The sequence below is a fragment of the Crocuta crocuta genome, unplaced genomic scaffold, assembly GCF_008692635.1.
Source record: "Crocuta crocuta isolate KB4526 unplaced genomic scaffold, BGI_CrCroc_1.0 scaffold219, whole genome shotgun sequence".
Classification (NCBI taxonomy): Eukaryota; Metazoa; Chordata; class Mammalia; order Carnivora; family Hyaenidae; genus Crocuta; species Crocuta crocuta.
The window spans coordinates 8,866,863-8,879,634 of NW_027551572.1; the positions used below are offsets into that span (position 1 = coordinate 8,866,863).

Below are 12,772 nucleotides of genomic sequence, written 5' to 3' on the forward strand. Positions count from 1 at the left end.
GTTGGTATTCTAGCTGGCTGGCTAGGTCATAGGACCAGGCCCATCCTGGGTACCCAAAATTTGCAAGGACGGGAAAAGAGCCAGGTACCCACAAAACTGGGCAGAAGTATGTCAGAAAGGAAGACTGATATCTCTAGGCAGGCAGATTTAGGAAGCTGATATATAATGTTGCTGAAATACTGTTAAGCAAAAAGCGACCAAACACGTTCAGAACCACTCTGGCTTCTAGAAGAAAAGCTAGGAATATCATTCTAGGTTGGCCTTCAAATTGCTCTTGGGATACAAACCCTGTAGGAAGAGAGCAGCTAGAAGAGAGTCATCAGTGACAGGGTACTGGGTGGAAAGGGAACAGAGTGAGGGCCAGGACATGTGAGGCAGTGTCAACCCAATGATAAGTCAGTCATTGATAGGTTACTTACTAGAGGGTAAAAATCATAGGCTTCCATAGTCACACTTCTTGACTATCCAGGGGTCTTGTCCAGGGCCTTACTGGGCAGCAAGTCTCCATGTATACCTTTCTTTTCTTCCCCCACTGAAACCACCTATTTAGGGCAATGTCTTACTAGTATGAGGGTACTCTTAGTCTGCTTGTCTTCATCTCTTCTCCTTCAGATTTATGTGTCATTTATTCAACAAGCATTTTATTCATTTATTATATACAATTGTGAGACTGCTTCCCAAAGATATTTCTTTGGTAAAAACGAAAATAAAATACATACTGGAGCGCCTGGGTGGCTCAGTCAGTGAAGCAACTGACTTTGGCTCAGGTCGTGATCTCATGGTTTGTGAGTTTGAGCCCCATGTCAGGCTCTGTGCTGACTACTCAGAACTTGGAGCCTGCTTCAGATTCTGTGTCTCCCTCTCTCTCTCTGTCCCTCTCCCACTCATGCTCTGTCTCTCTCTCTCTCTCAAAAATAAATAAACATTAAAAATATTTTAAATAATATACATACTAATGTAAAATTAAACTGTGTGTGTGTGTGTGTGTGTGTGTGTGTTTCCCCTTGCGAGTCTGCTATTAAAACCCTCTGGTCTGGCCAAAATAGTCTACTTGCCATTGTTCAAAAAACCAAGGCATTAAAAACCTCTTTGTACCTTTGGCTGCTTTGTTCTGGCAAAGTTTACTGAGACCTCTCAAATACAGCTGACGCTTAAAAATGGAATAAATTAGGGTGGGAGATTGGGGCATAGGAGTGGGAGGTTAAGAATTAGGACTGCGTCTTCTTAACTGTCTCTATTTGCTATAGCCGCTGGCAGATTATCTGGACAAACAGCATTACCCTTGAGATCTACTAATTCCTTGCCACGCTACAGTTCTCCTGCCTCAGAGTTTTTATTTAATTTGGACCCCTGCCTTGCCAGAGTATCCACCCGTGGCCTACTGGTCCCATGCTTCAACATCCAATCAACTTTCTCTTAAGGACAAATAGGAAAAATACCCCCACTAGAACTACCTTTTAACAATTATGTAAGTAATATATGAATACAGGCTTATAAAAAACCTAAACAATATAAAATTATGTACGGCTAAACCTGTAGCTCTTGTATATCTTCCTCCCCAGATTGTTTTCCTTTTCAGAAGTAATCACCATTAACAGTACAGTGTAGGGGTGCCCGGTTAGCTTAGTTGGTAGAGCATGCGATTCTTGATCTCTGGGTTGTGGGTTTGAATCCCATGTTGGGCATGGGGCCTATTTAAAGAAGAATAGTATAGTGTATATCTTGCTGGATCTTTCACTATGTTTTTATATGGAAGTGTACGAATATAGTTGAAAATTTTCTTAAATAAAAACTTGTGTCTTCTTTTTTAACAAATAGTTTTGGGAAAATTAGATAACTACGTGCAAAATAGTTGGACACTTACATTATACCGTATACAGAAATGAAATCGAGATGGATTAAAGACCCAAATGTAAAATCTAAAACTATAAAGCTCTCAGGAGAAAAAGTAGGGGAAAATCTTTATGACACTGGATTTGGCAATGATTTCTTGGCTTTGACAGCAAAAGTACAGGCAACAAAAGGAAAAATGGATAAATTGGGCTTCATCGAAATTAAAAATTTTGTGCATCAAAGGACATTATCAAGAGAGTGAAAAGATACCCCACAGGATGGGAGAAAATGAAAAATTCCAAACAACCAAATTAAAAAATGGACAAAGAAATTGACATTTCCCCAAACAAGTTATAGAAATAGTCAATAAGCACACGATAATGTGCACCCCATCACCAGTCATGAGGGAAATGCAAATCAAATGAGATTCTACTTCACAACGACTAGAATGGCTGTTATTTTAAAAAAGGAAAGTAACAACTGTAGGTGAAGATGTTGGAAAACTGGACTCCTTGTGCATTGCTGGTAGGAATGGGAAATGGTGCAGCTGCTGTTGAAAACAGTGTGATGGTTCCTCAAAAAGTTAAACGTAGAATCACCATACGATCAGCAGTTCCACATCTAGGTACATGCTTAAAAGAATTGAAAGCAGGTACTCCAGCGGATACTTGTACACACACTAGTGTTCACAGCAGCTTTATTCACAATAGTCAAAAGGAGGAAACAATACAAACGTCCACCAACAAATGAATGGAGAAACAGAATGTGGTATAAGACACAATGGAGTATTATTCAGCCATAAGGCAAAATGAAATTCTGATACATGCTGTAGCATTGGCTGAATCTTGAAAATGTTATGTTAAGTGAAATAATGAAAAAAGGATAAATATTGTATGACTTTATGTATATAACATATTTAGAATAGGCAAATTTATAGAGACAGAAAGTAAAATAGAAACTACCAGGACCTGAAGAGCAGGGAGATGGGGAATTGTTGTTTAATGGAGATAGAATTTCTGTTTGGGATGCTGAAAAAGTTCTGGACGTGGATAGTGATGATGGCTGCACAACATGTGAATGTACTTACCGCTACTGACCTGTACACTTAAAAATGATTAAAGTGGTAAGTTGTATATATTTCCCATAATGAAAAACAAACAAGTTATACTTTGATTTTTCAATAAATGTACAATGTTAGTAGTGTTTCAATTTCAGTAAACACATAGCTACTTCAATCTTTTCAAAATAATGTTTAACATTTTATAATGGAAATTTCAAACATACTCAAAAGTAAGGAGAATGGTATATTAATTCCCACCCGTCACCCAGCTTTAACAGTTATCAGCACATGGTCAATCTCATTTCTTCTCTTCTCCTTCTCATCCACCTCTTCCCCATCTACCCCATGTCATTTTGAAACAAATTTCAGAAGTCATAACATTTAAATTATGAATGTGTAAGTATGAATTCCTATAAGGACTCTCTCCTGAAAAGCAAAAGTACAATACCATTATCATACCTAAAGTGTCTAACAATAATTTCTTAACATCACCAAATATGCAGCCAGTGTTTAGATATCCCTGATAGTCTAATAATATTAACAGCTCCTTGGTTGAAATTAAGAATCTGTACAAGCTCTTTGCATTGTAATTAGTTATATCATGTCTTTTAAGTCTGTTTTAGCCTGTAGATTCTCCCTCACTCTTTTCTCAAATTTATTAGTTCAAGAGACTTGGTTGTTTGTCAAGTAGAGTTTTCTGCATTCTGGATTTTGCTAGTTTTATTCCCATTCTGGATTTTTGCTAGTCATTTGACATGTTTATCTGAACCCTATATTTCCTATAAATTGGATCTAGAGGCTTTTCTTCTTAAAATATCCTTTACAGGTGATATTGTATATTTCTTAATTGCACCACTTAGGCAGCATAAAATGTCAGGTTGTCTTTTTTTCTGATATTAAAATTGATCAGTGAGGTCAGCATGACTTATCTATGATAAACCTTTTTGCTTAATGATTTTAACAGTCACTGATGATTATTTCTGAGAATTGAAATATGGCGATAGTCTTTTTCTATAATTTCTTTTTCTTTTCTTAGCTGGAATTAGTCTACAAAGAAGAATTTTCCCATATCAACTATTTTTGTTACCTTATGTTACAGCTAAGCCAGAAAAGACAGAATAAATAGTTGATTCTTTCTTTTTGTTTACAATTTTCAGAATGATGAGTTATATATAATTTAAACCATCAGGATAGGAGTACAGAGTGATTTATCCTGTAGATTAAGAGTGGGCAGTGTATCTTTAAGGAAATCTGAATGATTTTCTGTCTTTGAAGGAAGTTTGGACCAGGTGATTTCTAAGGTTCCTTTGAACTCTTACAGCTCATAATTTTTCTTCCTCATGAAAAACATTTATGCCTTACTTCTCGATTTCAAAAAGAAATTAGTTAATATATTCTAGTGGTCTTCAGAGATTAGATGTTCCTTTAACAGATAGCATAATTCGCAATAATTTTTTGGGTTTGTCTCAAAGTACTAGATAGTTATCAGATATTTTTTGAGGCAACTACTTTGCTATCTTTTCAAATTTTTCATATAAAAATTTTTAAACCTAGATTTTTTTTTTTTTCTAGGAGAGAGAGAGAGAGAGAGAGAGCGCGCGTGAGCAGGGGAAGGTCAGAGAGAGAGGGAGATACAGACTCTGAAATAGGCTCCAGGCTCTGAGCTGGCAGTCAGCACAGAGCCCGACGCGGGGCTCGAACCCACAAACCGTGAGATCATGACCTAAGCGAAAGTCGGACGCTTAACCGACTAAGCCACCCAGGTGCCCCTAAACCTAGATTTTTAAGCTTTAAGTATTAACAGAGAAAAGTTTCAAAAAGTACAGAGAAGTACTGTTTACTCCTTGTCCTGATTCACTGATTTTTACCACTTTCTATACGTTTTCATATTCTTTTTCTTATGCTGTCTGTAGATATGCGTGCACACACACACACACGCACACACACACAGAGCGTATGCATAGAGTTATCCATATTTATAGACATCTATCATCTATACACACACGCACATATTACACAATTTTTCCTAAACCATTTGAGAATAGGTTGCACACATCATGCCCCTTAATATTTCTGTGTATATTTCTTAAGAACAAGAGGATTCTCTATCCTAATATTGAATTATTTTTATACTCCTGAACTGCATATAATGTTTATATGTCAATTACACAATCATAAATATAGATTCTCTTAACATAATCACAGTTTACTTATCAAATTCAGGAAATTTAACACTATTAAGATATTTTTATTCAATTTACAGTCCACATTCCAGTTTCATCAGCTGTCCCAATAAGGTCCTTTATAGAATTTTCTCCCTCTAATATAGGATCCAGTCCAAAATTACATATTGCATTTAGTTATTATGTCTCATAGTCTGCTATAATTTAGAACATTTCTTAACCTTTCTTTGTCATGACATTGAGAGTTTTGAGGAATACAGGTAAACCTCACTTTTTCACTGCCATAATTACACACATTGCTTAGTTCTCAGTCCTAAGTCATAAATTACCTATTTGAGCAAGAGATGGATTTAATCAAAAAGGCACTGAGGAATTCCTAGAATTTCAAATAATCTCAATAAAAAAATATTTTACTTTGCATATATCTATCAAACAATATTGTTTACAGAAAAAAAGATAAATGATACTTTACTGAGCAATTATAATATAATGGACACTGTCTTTATTACATTACATGTAACATAATCTATCTAAAACATAGCTCTATTAGTCAAGTACTCTTTCAAATACTCCTAATTCCCACTTTAACAATGAGACAATTGTGGATTATGAAGGTTAAGTGGATTACCCAAGGATATACAATTCATTAGGGACTAAGAGTTCAAAGTGAAGTTTTGTCTGACACTAAAGTCCATCCTTTTTCTATTCCACATTTTTATTTTCAAATTTAAAAAAAATTTTTAGGGGTGCCTGGATGGCCCAGTCAGTTAAAGCTCTGACCTCAGTTTAGGTCATAATCTATCTCATGGTTTGTGAGTTCAAACCCCATGTCAGGCTTTGTGCTGACAGCCCAGAGCCTGGAGCCTGCTTCGGATTCTGTATTTCCCTCTCTTTCTGCCCCTCTCATGTGCGTGCTCTCTCTCTCTCAAAAATAAATAACAGTAAAATTTTTTTTTTTCATTTTATTTATTTTAGAGAGAGAGGGTAAGGGAGGGGAGCAGAAGGGGGGAAGGGAAAGAGAGAGAGAGAATGAGAGAGAGAGAGAATCTTAAGCAGACTACACACTCAGCATAGAGCCCAACGCTGGGCTCGGTCCCAGGACCCTGAGATGATAACCTGAGCTGAAATCAAGAGTCAGATGCTCAACTTTCTGAGCCACCCAGGTACCTCTATCCCACACTTTTACATGGCAGCACAACTTGAAAACTTTCCTGTAAGATATTTGCTCAAAAGTAAGTAATCTGTGATGATCCAAAACATTAAGTATTGCTTCTGTTGATAGTATATAATAAAAGATGTATGCTGAAAAACATACACATTTTAATTGTTTTTTCATCTTTAAAAGTACTTTGAAGACATAACCTAATGCGAAAGGAGCTGGCCAGAAAATCCTCAGCGTGCACATCAAAATGTACCCACTTGGGGGCACCCACAATGCAGCTTTTCTGCCTGTTTTTCTGCCCAGAAGCTTCGAGCCCTGAAGAGCTGGAGTTGAGCCAGCAGATGAATTTGGTCTGCTCTCCAAAACGCAGCCAGCCAGATCTGATGTCTCAAGGAATAGCCTTCTATATCTCCAAGTGTGGGGAATATCTTATTTAGCCTTTGGCCCACACAATAAGCTATTATGTGCTCTTTAAAACATTATTAATCAGTGTTCTTGTTGTAGGCCAAATGTGCTAGATCTATAATGTTCATAAGATTCAATAACCAAGAGCTAAAAATAATTTGTTCCTTAAACATTATATATTTGTCCAAAGAAGGTTTTAGATTATTGCTATGCCAAAATTAGGAACATCATAACTAACTAGCAGGGATAAAATGCACCATAAAATAAAGCCAAACATTTTGCACTGATCTTGTGTGTATTCTCACCCAAGGCATGCTCTCTGATGTGGGTATGGTTGGTGGTCCATAGAGCAAGGGAGGTTTCTGTAGATGTGGCTGCTGCTGTCAGCTCTAGGTCAGTCATGTGGTCTTTAGCTGCATCCGATAGAGATGCCCCCTGAAATATACTGATGCCAGAGATGTCATTGACCCAGACGCAGTTGCTCTGACTCTGCCTGGAAAGGGGTTATTATTCTAGAGCGTAAGGAAAGAAGGTATAGAAAATGAGATTGTACTGGACATGGCTACCACAGTGTCTTTTATACCTTCCACCTCTGCCAAAGAGGCAGATGAAGGTGGCTGTGTTTTGTACCATATAAGTCTGTTTTTCATATGGCTGATTGTACTACAGAGAGCCACAGTATAGACTGGGAACAGCTTATGGGGTTGCCTGGCTCAAAAAGCTCTATTTCTTGAGACACAACCATTCCAAACACAGGCTTATAAATGGGAACCTGATTTAGGAAACAAAATATGAGGTGGGTAACAGGAGGAACTGATAAGAAAGAATGTGTAGAGGAGATATAATGTAGAATAGAGAATAGAATCAAATCTGGGTTATAAGGAAGCTACACAGTGAAGATAGTGAGACATACTTAAGCAGAAGCTGGGAGAGAGAAAAGACAGAGAAGAGGGATCCACTCCTTTAGTGGAAGGCGTAGAAAGACATGTGAGGAGAAGCAGGGTCGGGGGAGGCTGAGGCATGTTTGTAATGGAGCACTTGAGAGAAGAATCATAGATCTTGCCTCTGAGGGTCCTTGGGTTTCTGTTCTAGTCAGGTCCCTGTTCATCCTGGTCCCATCCTGACTCTTGAAATAAATGGCCATTACTTGTGGAAACTTGAGTGAATATTTGTTCTCCTGTAACTAAGGTAGATAACTAAAATAGGAGTGATATGAAAGAATAATGTTGCTGCTTTGGTCTTAAGAAATCAAGCTATAATATACCTAACATTTACCACTTTAACCATTTTTAGTAGGGTACAAGGGCATTAAGACCATATGCATTTTTATACAACTATCACCACTATTCATCTCCAGAACTTTATCATCTTCCCAAATTCTATACCCCTTTTTAAATTATTTATTTATTTAGAAAAAATTTTTAGTATTTATTTATTTTGAGAGAGAGATAAGACACAAGCAAGGGAGGGACAGAAAGAGAGAGAGACACAGAATCTGAAGCAGGCTCCAGGCTCTGAGCTGTCAGCACAGAGCCAACATGAGGCTCAGACCCACAAACCATGAGATCATGACCTGAGCTGAAGTTAGATGCTTAACCAACTGAGCCACCTGGGCGCCCCTATTTAGAATTTTTTTAATGTTTATTTATTTTGAGAGAGAGAGAGAGACAAGGCACAAGCAGGGGAAGGGCAGAGAGAGGGAGACACAGAAGTTGAAACAGGCTCCAGGCTCTAACCCATTAGTACAGAGCCTGATGCGGGGGTTGAACGCATGAACCATGAGATCATGACCTGAACCAAAGTTGGATGCTCAACCAACTGAGCCACCCAGGTACTCCTGTTCCCCCTTTTTAAAATGTAAGCTCTATGGCTAACATGGGGCTTGAACTCATGACCCCAAGATCAAGAGTCACATGCTCTACTGCGTGGGCCAGCCAGGAGCCCCAATATCCATTAAAAAATAACTCCCCACAATCCCTTCTCTGCAGTCCTTGGCAACCACTATTCTACTTTCTGTCTCTATGAGTATGTGTGGAGTCTTTTTTGAATGAATAATATTAGTACTAAATGGTTAGGATATTATTTATACAGCAAACCTGTAAGTGACAAAACCATTGCCCAGAGTTTTGGGAGAGATGTAGTTACTTGACTCCAAATAGCCTAGAAAGTATTAACTACTTATTGGGTGTGGTCAATCAACTGCAGAAAGAACACAAACCAGACAGGAAACCAAACTTGAGTGGGAGGCCCCCAAGGGAGGCTGAGATGTTGAGCTATGTCTTTTGTCATGTTCTAGCAAAGGGGTTGCTATGTTTGGAGGAGCACTTCCTTGATGTATGAAGTAAAATGACCCTATCGTGTGGGGGGAAAGACTAAGATCTGGAAAGAAAAGAAGCCAAGGTAATTGTGGGCTAAGTCTGTCATCTGTATGTGGTTAAAATAGAATTATTGTAGCAATATGACTCCTGAAACTTATACTTTGGAAGCATCCTTCTAAGAGGCTTCAAAGTATAATAGCATATATAACTTGCCAGTGGTCATCTTGGACCCTTAACAGTGGGTCTATAAGGAGATGAAAGTAAGCTTAAGTTTTACAGGGCAAGCGGTTGGGGGACTGACCTGACCAGTTTCCAAGGGAGCTGGACCAGAAGTCTAAATCACAAAACCCGAATTAAGGTATTAGATAAGATGAGCTGGGATCCTGTAGCAAGAGTCTCTGAGCAGTAACTATGCTGGTGAAACTATCGGGGATATCATTTTGGTTCAGATGAATACAGGATCCCAGAGAGCATGTGGGGATCAGGGACATGGGCCAGACCCTGCAAAAAATAGATTGACCAAGACTGGGTGGACTGAGAGTCCCAGCCAAACCAAAAACATCCAAGGCAGATCTGGATCACTGAGTAAATCAGAACTGGCGTCAAGAGCCCATTTCTACCAACTGAATTTCTATGACAGAGATTTATGTAGAGGCTGCTGTTTGTCCCTGTTAGGCAAGACTGATGAGAGGAGAGAGAGGCAACACCTAAACACAGCTATGTTTGGTTCTCTTAGGACACCAATGGGGTGGGACCGAGCTGGAAGGTTAAACATATTAATTGCCTAACTTGAGGCTTGAGCATGCAAGAACAGAGAATGTGACAACAGGGTCTTGCTGCAGAGTCTGGAAAAGTTCCATGGCTTTATTGATCAATCCCCTCTTTCAGACCATTCCAAGTAAGGCTAAGTGGGCATTGTCCTGAGAAAACACGACTTCCCTACTTCAAAGACCATCAACCAAACTCTGAACACAGGACTAATATGTTTGGTCAGGGAACTCATGCCAAAAGCTGACCTGGAAGAGAGTGTTGTGGCACTTATCACTGGGATTCCATGTTATTCTACATACTTTGTCTATCCTTGTTATATGCCATTCAGATCCTCTTTCAGTGGAACTTACCCAGCTCTGAGGAGAGTTGTCAGCAGATGGCCTTCTGGTGTCAGCCCTTTCAGCAATTACCTAACCAAGGAGAATGGCCTTGCCCAAGGTTATTCCCTTTCCAGGGCAGCCCATATGCAGTGATTGATCAATGGGGAGTATAAAGACACTGATATCTCAGCTCAACTTGAGACAACTTTGAAGAACCATTCTAGCTCCAGCACTTTCCATAGTCATTGGAGGCAGCTTGATTTCTGCTCTGTTTTGCTTCTGTCTCTTGTATAGTTGGAATGTTTGTGTCTCCTTCACATTCATATGTTGAAACCCTAACCCCCGTGATAGTATTGGTAGGGGGAACTAGGGACGTGACTAGGTGTTGTGGGTAAAGCCATCATGAATGAAAATAGTGATCTTCTAAAAAAGATCCCATGGAGCTCCCTCACCCCTTCCACCAGGTGAGGATACAGCAACAAGATGCCAGCTATGAATGAGTAAGAGGGTCCTTGCCAGAAATTATGACCATGCTGGTGTCTTGATCTTGGACTTCCAGACTCCAGAACTGTGAGAAATAAATTTCCTTAGTTTATAAGGCACTTGGTTGGTGGTGTTTTGTTACGACTGCCCACATAGACTAAGGTAGACCCCTTCCCTCCACAGATGTTCCTCTCAAGGGTATTCCTTTATAAACAGCCATGCCATGGACCTCAGTTATACTTTGGTGCTCATTCTTAGTTTTTGTTTTTATGTCTCTCTTCTGGTGACCTGCCTTATGCCCCAGGTAGGGGCCTACCTTGTCCTGTTCTGACTTTGTTCTCAACGTGGGTGCTACTGCCATTTTGGTTTCCATTCATTTGAGGAAATCTAGCAACACCAGCTAAATGCCAGTGGCATTCTTTTTTTTTTTTTAATGCTTATTTATTTTGAAAGAGAGAATCCCAAGCAGGCTCTGCACTGTCAGTGAATAGCCCAATATGGGGCTCTGTCCCACAAACTGTAAGGTCATGTCCTGAGTCGAAATCAAGAGTCAGACACTTAAGCGACTGAGCCATGTAGGCTCCCCAATGCTAGTGGCATTTTTGAGCTGTGTACAGCCAGAAATGTTTCCAAACATTTCCAAATACCTCCTAGCTTGTTGAGACACCTGAACTGAAAACCGCCAGGTCAGAATACCACCCTGGGGCCCAGGGACTTTGTGCTGAACCCAGCCTGTTTTTCTCCAGTGCTAAGTTGGACCTCAACAAAATCAATAGTAGTATCACGGGCCATCAGCCTCATCTTTCAATAGATTAGTTGCTGAAAAATCGAAGGGAAACCAAATATTTGTTTCATTTTTCATAAATCATACAAAAATTTCATCCAGGACCCAATTTAGAGCTTCCCAATAGTGAATATGGTGTGTGTGGGATCCTAATCTCATGTCCTCAGAGTGTCTAGGGGGTCAGTAGTTTCTCCCATTTACTTGCAGGGATATGTAAATATAATTATGGCTTTTTAGTCAAATATAATATTACAAATATGTTGGTAAGTTTAAAGCTTAAAGGCTTTTTGTTTTGTTTTGCTTTTAATTATTTCAAGTTAGACTGAAGCTTAAATTTTTGGATATCAGATCTCATCCTGGCTGGGAAGAAGAAGAAGTTTCGGTATCTGAAAGACACAGAGGTGTGAGGTACCAGTAGAAGAGCTTTTGGGGATACTACATGAAAAGATGTCACGTTCATTGAGATTGAAAGAGTACATTGAAATCTGAAATCCGGAGCAAACTTAATATGGCGACGTGAGGGAGGGTCATCTTGAAAGTGACTCACAGAGCATACAGGGCTTTGCCTAAAACCACAGATTACATAACCTTCATCTTATCTAAGGGCTTAAAATGAAGTGATGGACCAATCAAAGAATTATTTCACTGAAGATCTATACAAATGTTCTTTCAATAAAGAGTTATCTCCATTTTGAAGGATCTGAAGTAATACTCCTCAAAGCTTGTGTGAGGTATTCTGAGCAGTTAGAACAGTGCTTCTCAAACTTTGCTGCACATTAGAATCACCTGGGGAGATTTCAAAACTTTTGAGGCCCAGGCTGCACCCTATCCCAATGAAATCAGAATCTCTAAGCCTAAGAAATAGGCACCAGTGTTTGAAAAAATTTCTCAAGTAATTCAAACATCTGAGAAGGTGATTTAGAGCCACGGTTCTCAGACTTGAGCTGCACATTAGAATCGCCTGGAGGGCTTGTTAAATCCCAGATCGCCAGGCCCCACCCGCCAGAGTTTCTGATTCAACAGGTCTGGGGGAGGACCTGAGAATTTGAATTTCCAGCAGTCTGCCAAATGGTGCCAATGATGCTGGTCCGGGGGACCACACTTTGAGAACTACTAATCTGGAAAATTAATTTACATATTCATTAATGCCATTTGAAGGCATGTAAGCCATAAATTTTTTGCTGGGCAGCTTAAGTAGATGCAACACCCTTGGAAAGGAATCTAACCACAGTTGCGAGCTCCCTGCACACACTGGTTCTTTGGCAGGGTTGTATTTGTGCCCATCTGTTGGGCTGGCAGCATGCCCACGAGGGATGTGCTGTGCCAATTTCAGCAGGGCATAGGTGCTAACCAAACACGGCTGTAGACGGGTGGCTTTCATCACACAGCAAGTGATGTTCCTTGGGCCAGGCAATCCTGCTGTTTGCAAACAGCTCCAGCCTGAGGCCACATG

General features: G+C 39.6%; 1 long non-coding RNA gene across 5 annotated transcripts in view; it reads left to right on the forward strand.

Annotated features, from left to right (window-relative positions):
• Positions 1–11,985, forward strand: part of LOC144220803 (uncharacterized) — a 38,474-nt gene extending 26,489 nt beyond the window's left edge. For 2 of the 5 annotated variants that reach the window (XR_013331863.1, XR_013331862.1), the window contains one exon: positions 6,422–6,930. This is a non-coding gene — a long non-coding RNA (uncharacterized LOC144220803). Of the gene's footprint in view, positions 1–1,247; positions 1,469–6,421; positions 6,931–8,939; positions 9,044–11,636 lie in introns of those variants that run through there. The other 3 variants (XR_013331866.1, XR_013331864.1, XR_013331865.1) reach the window with 3 other exon arrangements.
• Positions 11,986–12,772: the final 787 nt, after the last annotated feature.